Source organism: Lissotriton vulgaris, chromosome 5 (assembly GCF_964263255.1).
Source record: "Lissotriton vulgaris chromosome 5, aLisVul1.2, whole genome shotgun sequence".
Taxonomy (NCBI): Eukaryota; Metazoa; Chordata; class Amphibia; order Caudata; family Salamandridae; genus Lissotriton; species Lissotriton vulgaris.
In genome coordinates, this window is record NC_141693.1 from 2,011,019,026 (window position 1) to 2,011,035,578 (window position 16,553).

Genomic DNA, 16,553 nt, shown 5'->3' on the forward strand with positions numbered 1-16,553 from the left:
CAGAGAGCAGTGTGGGAGGAGAAGTTCGCACCACAACTGGGCCCAGAACTGAGAAGTTGGACATACGCCCAGTCACCTACAATGGAGATCGTATACCAATGGCGGGATTCAGGCAATTAAACTTTGAATTCAGAGGCCGGTCTGCCTACTGCAAACTCTATGTGTCGGAAAAAGACCCCTCGGTCCTAGGGTGGCTCGACCAAGGTGACCTAGGCATCAAGTTGGACCCGGGTGGCAAGGAGCAGATCCTGCTGACGGAACCGGACACATGGCCAGACCTCAACAAATGGAAGAGCGAATACCCGAAGGTCTTTGGGGGCACCGTGGGAAGATTAGAGAAATTTGCACACAAGATCGTTCTGAAAGAGGATGCGGTGCCAGTGGCCCACAAGGTGAGGAACATCACCTTGGCAGTGAGGGAAATAGTGAAGACCGAACTGCAAGACTTAGAGAGAAAAGGGATCATCGAGCCCATCACGTGCGCAGAGTGACTGGCACCACTGGTGGTGGTCAAGAAGCCCAGCGGCAAGGTCCGTCTGTGCGTCGACCTGCGAGAACTAAACAAGAATATAGTGGTAGAGAGATTCCCCCTACCCAGAATAGAAGAGATGCTGGCCAGCACCAGGGGGATCAAATGGTACTCCACCATAGACTTAACTTCAGCCTACCACCAGATCGCTCTACACCCAGAGAGCCGCAAACTCACGTCATTCATCACCCCATTCGGGTGTTATCAGTTCCGCCGCATGCCGTTTGGGCTTGCCTCGGCGGCAGCCGTATTCCAGAAGCTGATGCACCAATTGTTCAAAGACACATCTGGCGTCCAATACTTCCAGGACGACATTCTGGTAATGGGGCGAGATAGGCCTGACCATGACAAGAAGCTCGGGAACGTACTAAAGATCCTAGAGAGTAAAGGCCTCACAGCAGAATGGACCAAGTGCCGGATAGGAATGGAGTCAGTGACATACTTGGGACATGAAATAGGAGTGCGAGGAGTGACTCCGAAAGCAGAGAACGTAAAAGCGATCTGTGAAGCACCCCCACCGTCCAACAAGGAAGAAGTCAGATCGTTCATTGGAATGGCGGAATATTACGGAAAATTTGTACAGCACTTCGCCTCCAAAACCCATCACATGAGACTACTTACAAGAGACAACACGGAGTTTCACTGGTCAAAAGAAGCGCAGGAAGAGTTCGACATCATCAAGAAAGAAGTGGCCGGAGCAATACCGCTTCAAGCGTACGATCCCCAGGGAAGAACAGTGCTGACCACTGATGCCAGCGACAAGGGACTTGGAGCGGTCCTCATGCAAGACCGAGGACAAGGAAGATTGGAGACGCTGAGCTTTGCATCCCGCACGCTTAGCGACACAGAAAAGAAATACAGCGTGATCGAAAAGGAAATGCTGGCAGTCGTATGGGCCACAACTAGGTTCAGACAGTTCTTATGGGGCACAAGGTTCCAGTTGCAAATGGACCACAAGCCCCTACTGAAAGTGCTAACGTCAAGCGGTCATGCCGACGCAACGCCCAGGATCTCCAAAATGTCGCTGAAGCTGCTCGAATTTAGGTATGACGTGGAGTACATTCCAGGGAGCAAGAACAGAGTGGCAGACTATTTGAGCAGAGCCGCAGCCATGGAACCGAGTGAAGAAGACAAGGTGGGAACAGAAGAATGGGTAGCACTCACGGAAGACCAAGAAACTACCATCAGTCACCAAGAATGGGAACAGGCGTACAAGGAAGACCAGGTGCTAGAAGAAGTAAAATCACACATCACCAAAGGATGGCCGGACAAGAGGCTGACCCGGGGAGAGCTCAACCCATATTTTGAAGTCAGGGAAGAACTGTCAATAGACGACCAAGGAGTGTTTGTGTACAGGGGAGAGAAAGTCATTCCCCCGACCAACGTCATTCCCAAACTCCTGGACATACTTCATGAGGGGCACCTGGGAATCGGGAAACTAAAATTGAGGGCCAAGCAAAACTACTGGTGGCCAGGAATGGACTTAAGGGCCGAAAGACACATCAGGGACTGTCCACGTTGTCAAGGCGCAGACAAAACACTCAAACCACTGCGCCCCGCACTGGGCAAGTTCGACCCCCCGAGGAACCCATGGGAGGAACTATCCGTAGATATCCTAGGTCCGATCTTAGACGTGCAAGGAGTCCAGAAATACGTCTGTGTCCTGGTGGACCGATATTCAAAGTGGCCGGAATTAAAGATAGAAGAAACGATGGACACGGAGAACATTGTGAAATTCCTAGCTGACACGTTCGTGAGGGAAGGTATCCCAAAATCCATCCTCAGTGACAATGGCCCCCAATTCCGATCAGAGAGATGGTCCCAATTCATGCAAAGGAATGGCATCATAGCCAAGCACACATCCATCTACCACCCGGCTGGGAACGGTTTGGTGGAGCGCTTCAACAGAGTAGTGATGGGATCAGTTCAAGCGGCCATCTCAGACAACAAGGACTGGGAGAAGGAAATATGGCACATGGTATGGGCGTACAGGATCACCCCCACAGGGACCGGCTACAACCTTTTCCAGATTTTGAGAGGGCATGAACCATTCACCCAAGACAATCGGGTGTGGAAGGAGAAAACAATAATGAGTGAGTGGTCCCCGGCAGTGGTGCGAGCCAACTTGGAGAAAGCTCAAACTGTGTACACCAACCATTACGACAAACGGAGGAATGTGAAGCACACCGGATTGGAAAAGGGGGAATGGGTGCGTGTGAAGCTGGCCACACTACAAAGGAAGGGCGAAAGCAAATACAGCAAACCCATGCAGGTGAAGGAAGTAATGGGCAGAGGGGCCTAGCTGAGCGACGGAAACGTGTGGTCGCAAGACCGCATGGCGAGATGCAACAAGATTCTGTGCTGGAACAACAATGGAACTGAAGGAGTGGACGAGGAAAGAGGAACCGTCCAACAAGAACATCGGGAGGAAGAACACGACGGAAGGAGAGAACGTCAAAAGGAAAAGACTGGCGAAGCCGACCAGGAGCTGGGGGGCGGAGAGGACATGAACAGACAAGATGCAAGCGCGGCTGCGCTTGAAAGTGGCGGAAGAGGCGAAGGAGCGACAGCCACCACCCCGGTGAGACTGACCAGGAGGGGTAGAGCGGTGGTCAAGCCAGTAAGGTTCAGAGACTATGACATGAGCAGCGAACTGTAAGTTAATTGTTTGGGATTCGGAAAAAGGGGAGATATGTAGTGCGCAGTCTAGTGTTGCACGTCACGTAGGCAACGTGGCGGCCATGTTGGGCTGCGCGTGCAGAGCGCAGTGCGAGAGAGTAGCGCGGGAGCCGGCACGGAGAAGACAGGCTCGGCGCTCTTCAGGGACTAATGTAAATAAATCCCCTCAAACAGCACAACATCTCAGGAGTGGTTATTGGGAGGGACACATACATTACACCTGCTACCGGAACAACAGCGCCACGAGGCGGGAGGGCTGTTCTTAGCAAGGGAGTTCACTTGTATAAATATATTTAAAAACACAGTGATTGTTCCCACAGTGTAGTCATAGTTCAGAAGCAATTTCCATTGAAAATATTTTTTTTGATTTTCCTATAACTAACTGTTGACCATGTGGACGCATTTGTGAAAAATCTGGCAAATTACTAAATTAGTCAGTTGAGGTCCCGCATGCCAACTTTCATGCAGATCAGTTCAGAGAAAAAAGTTAATAAGTGTTGAAAAAAAGTTATTTCTCAATTAAGCTCCCTTAGGAAATTGTTCTCACCCCTACAACCTGCCACGGCTGAATAGATTGACACCAAACTTATCATGGAAGTAGAACCTAACTCAGAAATCAAGCTTCCAGGGGTTTGAGTACATCTATTCATTCGCTTTTGAGACATTAGTGCGTTAAAAAGTTGCAGTGTGGCCTTTAAAGGGTTAACATGTTTGAATATCTGTCCTATCTGGGATTCTTAGATTATTCTGAGTCTGTGAATTAAATGAAAAGAGAGATCCTATTGGCCAAGGGGGCCTTTTTTCCCATCATCCTTTTCAGCGCTGCAGCCTGGAACCGTGGTAACAACATATCTGATTCGCTGCCGCAAAATACACATTTCTCTTGGGGCAGCCGCAGCAGGAAGTGAGGTATGCTGCGGGCTGTGATTCAATAGGTCAGAAGGGTACATGACGCACTGGTACGAGGATGATGTGTGTCATGCTATAGCCACAGCAGTGTGGACACATGTGGAAGGGAACATCACTGGGGTAAAGTTTTTGCAGCAGAATCCCCAGCTGCCCAAACCAGCTTTTCATCCTATGAAAATCAATAAAATGCGAGCCATTAATTTAAGGTCTATAACTTTTCTCATATGTGTGTATGGGGATGGAGATATATGCGTGTGTGTGTGGTGTGTCTCTGGTGTGTGTGTGGAGTGTGGGCTTGTGTGTGCATATGCGTGTGTGTGGTATGTGTGTGTACGTGTGTGTGTGTGCATGTGTGTGGCATGTGTGTGTGTGCTTGTGCATGTGTGTGGCATGTGTGTGTGTGCTTGTGCATGTCTGTGCTTGTGTGTGTGCGTGGGGTCTGCGTGTGTTTGCATGTGTGTGCGCATGCGTATGTGAGTGTAGTGTATATGTGTGTGTGCATGTTTTTGTGTGTGTCCGTGTGTGTTCGTGTGCATGCATGTGTGGTGTGAGTGTGTATGTGTATATATGTGTGTGTGTGTATGCATGTGTGGTGTGCTTGTGTGGCGTGCATGTGTGGTATATGTGAAGTGTGTGTGTGATTGAGGTGTGTGTGTGTGTTTGAGGTGTGTGTGTGTTTTGTGTGTATGTGTGTTGGGGGTGTTTAGCCATACCCAGCATCCTACACTGGTCAGCAGAAGTAGCCGAGTGTCAGATATTCGTGAAGCCTTTCCAAGGAGCGCCCCCCGCTGACCTGGAGGTGCACCCCCAGAACTGAGGCACAGACCCCAAATCTGCTCAGTCCCCTCTGAGAACGACACCTCGTACAGGACAGAGCGGGGGGGGGGGGACCACTGGGTGCCAGAGGGGCTACACCTGGACAGGGTGAGCCCTGCTGAGGTCTCAAACCATGCGGAGAGATGTAAGATGTTCAGGCTGACTCTGGCCTTCATGGGAGTGTAAAGAGCTGAGGTCAGAACCGCGGCCTCATTTCTAAGTCCACAGATTAGTCGAACAGCTGCATTTTGAGCGCACTGCATAAGGTGTACCTTAGACTGGAGGAGACCCGTGTAAGGCGTGACGCGGGGCGCTGTCTGCGGCTGAGGGACCCTCAACCAGCACCTCTGGTCTGACTTCAATCTGAGGGTTGGGCTGAGGTCTAAATCCAGACCCAGCCCGGATCACTCACTCTGTCCTGACACTTGGTGGAGCTGCTGTCCCTGTGTGATGGTTATGGACAGTGTGTCGGAGACGTGAGTGGGCGTCAAGTGTTAGGACGTCATCGTTCACACCCATGTTTCACTGCAGCCCACTGCCCCATAGACAGCCCTCAATAGACAGCGCTCAATAGACAGGGCTCAATAGACAGCCCTCAATAGACAGCCCTCAATAGACAGCGCTCAATAGACAGGGCTCAATAGACAGCCCTCAATAGACAGCCCTCAATAGACAACCCTCAATAGACAGCCCTCAATGGACAGCCCTCAATAGACAGCCCTCACTAGACAGCGCTCAATAGACAGCGCTCAATAGACAGCCCTCAATAGACAGCCCTCAATGGACAGCCCTCAATGGACAGCCCTCAATGGACAGCCCTCAATGGACAGCCCTCAATGGACAGCCCTCAATAGACAGCCCTCACTAGACACCCCTCAATAGACACCACTCAATAGACACCACTCAATAGACAGCCAAAATAGACACCCCTCAATAGACAACCCTCAATAGACAGCCCTCAATAGACAGCCCTCAATAGACAGCCCTCAATAGACAGCCCTCAATGGACAGCCCTCAATAGACAGCGCTCAATAGACAGCGCTCAATAGACACCCCTCAATAGACAGCCCTCAAGAGACAGCCCTCAAGAGACAGCCCTCAATAGACAGCCCTCAATAGACACCCCTCAATAGACAGCCCTCAATAGACACCCCTCAATAGACAGCCCCCAATGGACAGACCTCAATAGACACCCCTCAATAGACAGCCCTCGATAGACAGCACTCAATAGACAGCCCTGGATAGACAGCCCTCAATGGACAGCCCTCAATAGACAGCCCTCAATGGACAGCTCTCAATAGACAGCCCTCAATGGACAGCCCTCAATGGACAGCCCTCAATAGACACCCCTCAATAGACAGCCCTCAATAGACAGCCCTCAATAGACAGCCCTCAATAGACAGCCCTCAATGGACAGCCCTCAATAGACACCCCTCAACAGACAGCCCTCAATAGACAGCCCTCAATGGACACCCCTCAATAGACACCCCTCAATAGACAGCCCTCAATGGACAGCCCTCAATAGACAGCCCTCAATAAACACCCCTCAATAGACACCCCTCAATAGACAGCCCTCAATAGACACCACTCAATAGAAAGCCCTCAATAGACAGCCCTCAATAAACACCCCTCAATAGACAGCCCTCAATAGACAGCCCTCAATAGACACCCCTCAATAGACAGCCCTCAATAGACAGCCCTCAACAGACAGCCCTCAACAGACAGCCCTCAATAGACAGCACTCAATAGACAGCACTCAATAGACACCCCTCAATAGACAGCCCTCAATAGACACCCCTCAACAGACAGCCCTCAATAGACAGCCCTCAACAGACACCCCTCAATAGACAGCACTCAATAGACGGCCCTCAATAGACAGCCCTCAATAGACAGCCCTCAATAGACAGCATTCAATAGACACCCCTCAATAGACAGCCGTCAATAGACAGCCCTCAATGGACAGCCCTCAATAGACACCCCTCAACAGACACCCCCCAATAGACAGCCCTCAATAGACACCCCTCAATAGACAGCATTCAATAGACACCCCTCAATAGACAGCCCTCAATAGACAGCCCTCAATAGACAGCCCTCAATAGACATCCCTCAATAGACAGCCCTCAATGGACAGCCCTCAATAGACACCCCTCAATAGACAGCCCTCAATAGACACCCCCTCAATAGACACCCCCTCAATAGACAGCCCTCAATAGACAGCCCTCAATGGACAGCCCTCAATAGACAGCCCTCAATAGACAGCCCTCAATGGACACTCCTCAATAGACACCCCTCAATAAACAGCCCTCAATAGACACCCCTCAACAGACAGCCCTCAATAGACACCCCTCAACAGACAGCCCTCAATAGACACCCCTCAACAGACAGCCCTCAATAGACAGCCCTCAATAGACAGCCCTCAATAGACAGCCCTCAATGGACAGCCCTCAATGGACAGCCCTCAATAAACACCCCTCAATAGACAGCCCTCAATAGACAGCCCTCAATGGACAGCCCTCAATGGACAGCCCTCAATAAACACCCCTCAATAGACAGCCCTCAATAGACACCCCTCAACAGACAGCCCTCAATAGACAGCCCTCAATGGACAGCCCTCAATAGACACCCCTCAATAGACACCCCTCAATAGAAAGCCCTCAATAGACAGCCCTCAATGGACAGCCCTCAACAGACACCCCTCAATAGACAGCACTCAATAGACAGCCCTCAATAGACACCCCTCAATAGACAGCCCTCAATAGACAGCCCTCACTAGACAGCCCTCACTAGACAGCCCTCAACAGACAGCCCAAAATGGACAGCCCTCAATAGACACGCCTCAATAGACAGCCCTCAATAGACAGCCCTCACTAGACAGCGCTCAATAGACAGCGCTCAATAGACAGCCCTCAATAGACAGCCCTCAATGGACAGCCCTCAATGGACAGCCCTCAATGGACAGCCCTCAATGGACAGCCCTCAATGGACAGCCCTCAATAGACAGCCCTCAATAGACACCCCTCAATACACACCACTCAATAGACAGCCAAAATAGACACCCCTCAATAGACAACCCTCAATAGACAGCCCTCAATAGACAGCCCTCAATAGACAGCCCTCAATAGACAGCCCTCAATGGACAGCCCTCAATAGACAGCGCTCAATAGACAGCGCTCAATAGACACCCCTCAATAGACAGCCCTCAAGAGACAGCCCTCAAGAGACAGCCCTCAATAGACAGCCCTCAATAGACACCCCTCAATAGACAGCCCTCAATAGACACCCCTCAATAGACAGCCCTCAATGGACAGACCTCAATAGACACCCCTCAATAGACAGCCCTCGATAGACAGCACTCAATAGACAGCCCTGGATAGACAGCCCTCAATGGACAGCCCTCAATAGACAGCCCTCAATGGACAGCTCTCAATAGACAGCCCTCAATGGACAGCCCTCAATGGACAGCCCTCAATAGACACCCCTCAATAGACAGCCCTCAATAGACAGCCCTCAATAGACAGCCCTCAATAGACAGCCCTCAATGGACAGCCCTCAATAGACACCCCTCAACAGACAGCCCTCAATAGACAGCCCTCAATGGACACCCCTCAATAGACACCCCTCAATAGACAGCCCTCAATGGACAGCCCTCAATAGACAGCCCTCAATAAACACCCCTCAATAGACACCCCTCAATAGACAGCCCTCAATAGACACCACTCAATAGAAAGCCCTCAATAGACAGCCCTCAATAAACACCCCTCAATAGGCAGCCCTCAATAGACACCCCTCAATAGACAGCCCTCAATAGACACCCCTCAATAGACAGCCCTCAATAGACAGCCCTCAACAGACAGCCCTCAATAGACAGCACTCAATAGACACCCCTCAATAGACAGCCCTCAATAGACACCCCTCAACAGACAGCCCTCAATAGACAGCCCTCAACAGACACCCCTCAATAGACAGCACTCAATAGACGGCCCTCAATAGACAGCCCTCAATAGACAGCCCTCAATAGACAGCATTCAATAGACACCCCTCAATAGACAGCCGTCAATAGACAGCCCTCAATGGACAGCCCTCAATAGACACCCCTCAACAGACACCCCCCAATAGACAGCCCTCAATAGACACCCCTCAATAGACAGCATTCAATAGACACCCCTCAATAGACAGCCCTCAATAGACAGCCCTCAATAGACAGCCCTCAATAGACATCCCTCAATAGACAGCCCTCAATGGACAGCCCTCAATAGACACCCCTCAATAGACAACCCTCAATAGACACCCCCTCAATAGACACCCCCTCAATAGACAGCCCTCAATAGACAGCCTTCAATGGACAGCCCTCAATAGACAGCCCTCAATAGACAGCCCTCAATGGACACCCCTCAATAGACACCCCTCAATAAACAGCCCTCAATAGACACCCCTCAACAGACAGCCCTCAATAGACACCCCTCAACAGACAGCCCTCAATAGACACCCCTCAACAGACAGCCCTCAATAGACAGCCCTCAATGGACAGCCCTCAATGGACAGCCCTCAATAGACAGCCCTCAATGGACAGCCCTCAATGGACAGCCCTCAATAAACACCCCTCAATAGACAGCCCTCAATAGACAGCCCTCAATGGACAGCCCTCAATGGACAGCCCTCAATAAACACCCCTCAATAGACAGCCCTCAATAGACACCCCTCAACAGACAGCCCTCAATAGACAGCCCTCAATGGACAGCCCTCAATAGACACCCCTCAATAGACACCCCTCAATAGAAAGCCCTCAATAGACAGCCCTCAATGGACAGCCCTCAACAGACACCCCTCAATAGACAGCACTCAATAGACAGCCCTCAATAGACACCCCTCAATAGACAGCCCTCAATAGACAGCCCTCACTAGACAGCCCTCACTAGACAGCCCTCAACAGACAGCCCAAAATGGACAGCCCTCAATAGACACGCCTCAATAGACAGCCCTCAATAGACAGCCCTCACTAGACAGCCCTCAATAGACAGCCCAAAATGGACAGCCCTCAATAGACACGCCTCAATAGACACCCCTCAATAGAAACCCCTCAATAGACAGCCCTCAATAGACAGCCATCAATAAACAGCCCTCAATAGACAGCCCTCAATAGACAGCCCTCAATAGACAGCCCTCAATAGACAATGCTCAATAGACAGCACTCAATAGACAGACCTCAATGGACAGCCAAAATAGACAGCCCTCAATAGACATCCCTCAATGGACAGCCAAAATAGACAGCCCTCAATAGACATCCCTCAATAAACAGCCAAAATAGACAGCCCTCAATAGACAGCCCTCAATAGACAGCCCAAAATGGACAGCCCTCAATAGACACGCCTCAATAGACACCCCTCAATAGACAGCCCTCAATAGACAGCCATCAATAAACAGCCCTCAATAGACATCCCTCAATAGACAGCCAAAATAGACAGCCCTCAATAGACAGCCCTCAATAGAGAGCGCTCAACAGACAGCCCTCAATAGACAGCCCTCAATAGACAGCCCTCAATAGACACCCCTCAATAGACAGCACTCAATAGACAGCCCTCAATAGACACCCCTCAATAGACAGCACTCAATAGACAGCCCTCAATGGACAGCGCTCAATAGACAGCGCTCAATAGACAGCGCTCAATAGACAGCCCTCAATAGACAGCCCTCAATGGACAGCCCTCAATGGACAGCCCTCAATAGACAGCCCTCAATAGACAGCCCTCAATGGACAGCCCTCAATGGACAGCCCTCAATGGACAGCCCTCAATGGACAGCCCTCAATAGACACCCCTCAATAGACACCCCTCAATAGACAGCCAAAATAGACACCCCTCAATAGACAACCCTCAATAGACAGCCCTCAATAGACAGCACTCAATAGACAGCCCTCAATAGACAGCCCTCAATAGACAGCCCTCAATGGACAGCCCTCAATGGACAGCCCTCAATAGACAGCGCTCAATAGACAGCGCTCAATAGACAGCCCTCAAGAGACAGCCCTCAAGAGACAGCCCTCAATAGACAGCCCTCAATAGACACCCCTCAATAGACAGCCCTCAATAGACACCCCTCAATAGACAGCCCTCAATGGACAGACCTCAATAGACACCCCTCAATAGACAGCCCTCGATAGACAGCACTCAATAGACAGCCCTGGATAGACAGCCCTCAATGGACAGCCCTCAATAGACAGCCCTCAATGGACAGCTCTCAATAGACAGCCCTCAATGGACAGCCCTCAATAGACACCCCTCAATAGACACCCCTCAATAGACAGCCCTCAATAGAAAGCCCTCAATAGACAGCCCTCAATAGACAGCCCTCAATGGACAGCCCTCAATAGACACCCCTCAATAGACAGCCCTCAATAGACAGCCCTCAATAGACAGCCCTCAATAGACAGCCCTCAATGGACAGCCCTCAATAGACACCCCTCAACAGACAGCCCTCAATAGACAGCCCTCAATGGACACCCCTCAATAGACACCCCTCAATAGACAGCCCTCAATGGACAGCCCTCAATAGACAGCCCTCAATAAACACCCCTCAATAGACACCCCTCAATAGACAGCCCTCAATAGACACCACTCAATAGAAAGCCCTCAATAGACAGCCCTCAATAAACACCCCTCAATAGACAGCCCTCAATAGACACCCCTCAATAGACAGCCCTCAATAGACACCCCTATATAGACAGCCCTCAATAGACAGCCCTCAACAGACAGCCCTCAATAGACAGCACTCAATAGACACCCCTCAATAGACAGCCCTCAATAGACACCCCTCAACAGACAGCCCTCAATAGACAGCCCTCAACAGACACCCCTCAATAGACAGCACTCAATAGACGGCCCTCAATAGACAGCCCTCAATAGACAGCCCTCAATAGACAGCATTCAATAGACACCCCTCAATAGACAGCCGTCAATAGACAGCCCTCAATGGACAGCCCTCAATAGACACCCCTCAACAGACACCCCCCAATAGACAGCCCTCAATAGACACCCCTCAATAGACAGCATTCAATAGACACCCCTCAATAGACAGCCCTCAATAGACAGCCCTCAATAGACAGCCCTCAATAGACATCCCTCAATAGACATCCCTCAATAGACAGCCCTCAATGGACAGCCCTCAATAGACACCCCTCAATAGACAGCCCTCAATAGACACCCCCTCAATAGACACCCCCTCAATAGACAGCCCTCAATAGACAGCCCTCAATGGACAGCCCTCAATAGACAGCCCTCAATAGACAGCCCTCAATGGACACCCCTCAATAGACACCCCTCAATAAACAGCCCTCAATAGACACCCCTCAACAGACAGCCCTCAATAGACACCCCTCAACAGACAGCCCTCAATAGACACCCCTCAACAGACAGCCCTCAATAGACAGCCCTCAATAGACAGCCCTCAATAGACAGCCCTCAATGGACAGCCCTCAATGGACAGCCCTCAATAAACACCCCTCAATAGACAGCCCTCAATAGACAGCCCTCAATGGACAGCCCTCAATGGACAGCCCTCAATAAACACCCCTCAATAGACAGCCCTCAATAGACACCCCTCAACAGACAGCCCTCAATAGACAGCCCTCAATGGACAGCCCTCAATAGACACCCCTCAATAGACACCCCTCAATAGAAAGCCCTCAATAGACAGCCCTCAATGGACAGCCCTCAACAGACACCCCTCAATAGACAGCACTCAATAGACAGCCCTCAATAGACACCCCTCAATAGACAGCCCTCAATAGACAGCCCTCACTAGACAGCCCTCACTAGACAGCCCTCAACAGACAGCCCAAAATGGACAGCCCTCATTAGACACGCCTCAATAGACAGCCCTCAATAGACAGCCCTCACTAGACAGCCCTCAATAGACAGCCCAAAATGGACAGCCCTCAATAGACACGCCTCAATAGACACCCCTCAATAGACGCCCCTCAATAGACAGCCCTCAATAGACAGCCATCAATAAACAGCCCTCAATAGACAGCCCTCAATAGACAGCCCTCAATAGACAGCCCTCAATAGACAATGCTCAATAGACAGCACTCAATAGACAGACCTCAATGGACAGCCAAAATAGACAGCCCTCAATAGACATCCCTCAATGGACAGCCAAAATAGACAGCCCTCAATAGACATCCCTCAATAAACAGCCAAAATAGACAGCCCTCAATAGACAGCCCTCAATAGACAGCCATCAATAAACAGCCCTCAATAGACATCCCTCAATAGACAGCCAAAATAGACAGCCCTCAATAGACAGCCCTCAATAGAGAGCGCTCAACAGACAGCCCTCAATAGACAGCCCTCAATAGACAGCCCTCAATAGACACCCCTCAATAGACAGCACTCAATAGACAGCACTCAATAGACAGCCCTCAATAGACACCCCTCAATAGACAGCACTCAATAGACAGCCCTCAATGGACAGCCCTCAATAGACACCCCTCAAAAGACATCCCTCAACAGACATCCCTCAATAGACGGCCCTCAATAGACAGCCCTCAATAGACAGCCCTCAATAGACAGCCCTCAATAGACAGCCCTCAATAGACACCCCTCAATAGACACCCCTCAATAGACACCCCTCAATAGACAGCACTCGATAGACAGCACTCAATAGACAGCACTCAATAGACAGCCCTCAATAGACAGCCCTCAATAGACAGCCCTCAATAGACAGCACTCAAAAGACAGCACTCAATAGACAGCCCTCAATAGACACCCCTCAATAGACACCCCTCAATAGACACCCCTCAACAGACAGCCCTCAATAGACGGCCCTCAATAGACGGCCCTCAATAGACAGCCCTCAATAGACAGCCCTCAATAGACAGCCCTCAACAGACAGCCCTCAATAGACAGCCCTAAATGGACAGCCCTCAATAGACACCCCTCAATAGACACCCCTCAATAGATAGCCCTCAATAGACAGCCCTCAATAGACAGCCCTCAATAGACAGCCCTCAATGGACAGCCCTCAAAAGACACCCCTCAATAGACAGCCCTCAATAGACAGCCCTCAATAGACACCCCTCAACAACATCCCTCAATAGACAGCCCTCAATATACATCACTCAATGGACAGCCCTCAATAGACACCCCTCAACAGACAGCCCTCAATAGACAGCCCTCAATGGACAGCCCTCAATAGACACCCCTCAATAGACAGCCCTCAATAGACACCCCTCAACAGACAGCCCTCAATAGACAGCCCTCAATAGACACCCGTCAATAGACACCCCTCAATAGAAAGCCCTCAATAGACAGCCCTCAATGGACAGCCCTCAATGGACAGCCCTCAATAGACACCCCTCAATAGACAGCCCTCAATAGACAGCCCTCAATGGACAGCCCTCAATAGACACCCCTCAACAGACACCCCTCAATAGACAGCCCTCAATAGACAGCCCTCAATGGACAGCCCTCAATAGACAGCCCTCAATAGACACCCCTCAATAGACACCCCTCAATAGACAGCCCTCAATAGACAGCCCTCAATAGAAAGCCCTCATTAGACACCCCTCAATAGACAGCCCTCAATAGACACCCCTCAATAGACAGCACTCAATAGACACCCCTCAATAGACAGCCCTCAATGGACAGCCCTCAATGGACACCCTTCAATAGACAGCCCTCAATAGACACCCCTCAATAGACAGCACTCAATAGACACCCCTCAATAGACAGCCCTCAATAGACAGCACTCAATAGACAGCACTCAATAGACAGCCCTCAATAGACACCCCTCAATAGACAGCCCTCAATAGACAGCCCTCAATGGACATCCCTCAATAGACACCCCTCAAAAGACAGCCCTCAATAGACAGCCCTCAATAGACAGCCCTCAATGGACAGCCCTCAATAGACAGCCCTCAATGGACAGCCCTCAATACACAGCCCTCAATGGACAGCCCTCAATGGACAGCCCTCAATGGACAGCCCTCAATACACAGCCCTCAATAGACAGCCCTCAATAGACAGCCCTCAATAGACAGCACTCAATAGACAGCCCTCAATGGACAGCCCTCAATGGACAGCCCTCAATAGACACCCCTCAATAGACACCCCTCAATAGACACCCCTCAATAGACAGCCCTCAATAGACACCCCTCAATAGACAGCCCTCAATAGACAGCCCTCAATAGACACCCCTCAATAGACACCCCTCAACAGACAGCCCTCAATAGACACCACTCAATAGACACCCCTCAATAGACAGCCCTCAATAGACAGCCCTCAATGGACAGCCCTCAATAGACAGCCCTCAATAGACAGCCCTCAATAGACACCCCTCAATAGACAGCCCTCAATAGACAGCCCTCAATAGACAGCCCTCATTAGACACCCCTCAATAGACAGCCCTCAATAGACACCCCTCAATAGACAGCACTCAATAGACACCCCTCAATAGACAGCCCTCAATAGACAGCCCTCAATGGACACCCCTCAATAGACACCCCTCAATAGACAGCCCTCAATAGACAGCCCTCAATAGACAGCCCTCAATAGACACCCCTCAATAGACAGCCAAAATAGACACCCCTCAATAGACAGCCCTCAACAGACAGCCTTCAATAGACAGCCCTCAATAGACACCCCTCAATAGACAGCCCTCAATAGACAGCACTCAATAGACAGCCCTCAATAGACACCCCTCAATAGACAGCCCTCAATAGACAGCCCTCAATGGACACCCCTCAATAGACACCCCTCAATAGACAGCCCTCAATAGACAGCCCTCAATAGACAGCCCAAAATGGACAGCCTTCAATAGACAGCGCTCAATAGACATCCCTCAATAGACACCCCTCAATGGACAGCCCTCAATGGACAGCCCTCAATAGACACCCCTCAATAGACACCCCTCAATAGACAGCCCTCAATGGATAGCCCTCAATGGACAGCCCTCAATAGACAGCCCTCAATAGACACCCCTCAATGGACAGCCCTCAATAGACAGCCCTCAATAGACAGCCCTCAATGGACAGCCCTCAATAGACACCCCTCAATAGACACCCCTCAATAGACAGCCCTCAATAGACAGCCTTCAGTAGACAGTGCTCAATAGACAACCCTCAATAGACAGCCCTCAATAGACAGCCCTCAATAGACAGCCCTCAATAGACAGCCCTCAATAGACAGCCCTCAATGGACAGTCCTCAATAGACAGCCCTCAATAGACACCCCTCAATAGACACCCCTCAATAGACAGCCCTCAATAGACAGCCCTCAATAGACACCCCTCAATGGACAGCCCTCAATAGACAGCCCTCAATAGACAGCCCTCAATGGACAGCCCTCAATAGACACCCCTCAATAGACACACCTCAATAGACAGCCCTCAATAGACAGCCTTCAGTAGACAGTGCTCAATAGACAACCCTCAATAGACAGCCCTCAATAGACAGCCCTCAATAGACAGCCCTCAATAGACAGCCCTCAATGGACAGTCCTCAATGGACAGCCCTCAATAGACAGCCCTCAATAGACACCCCTCAACAGACAGCCCTCACTAGGCACCCCTCAATAGACAGCCCTCAATAGACAGCCCTCAATAGACACCCCTCAATAGACAGCCT

The 16,553-nt window shown here is 50.5% G+C and overlaps 1 protein-coding gene across 1 annotated transcript in view; it reads right to left on the reverse strand.

Annotated features, from left to right (window-relative positions):
* HMCN2 (hemicentin 2) overlaps window positions 1-16,553 on the reverse strand; it is a 563,480-nt gene that overhangs the window by 256,111 nt on the left and 290,816 nt on the right. The window lies entirely within an intron of this gene.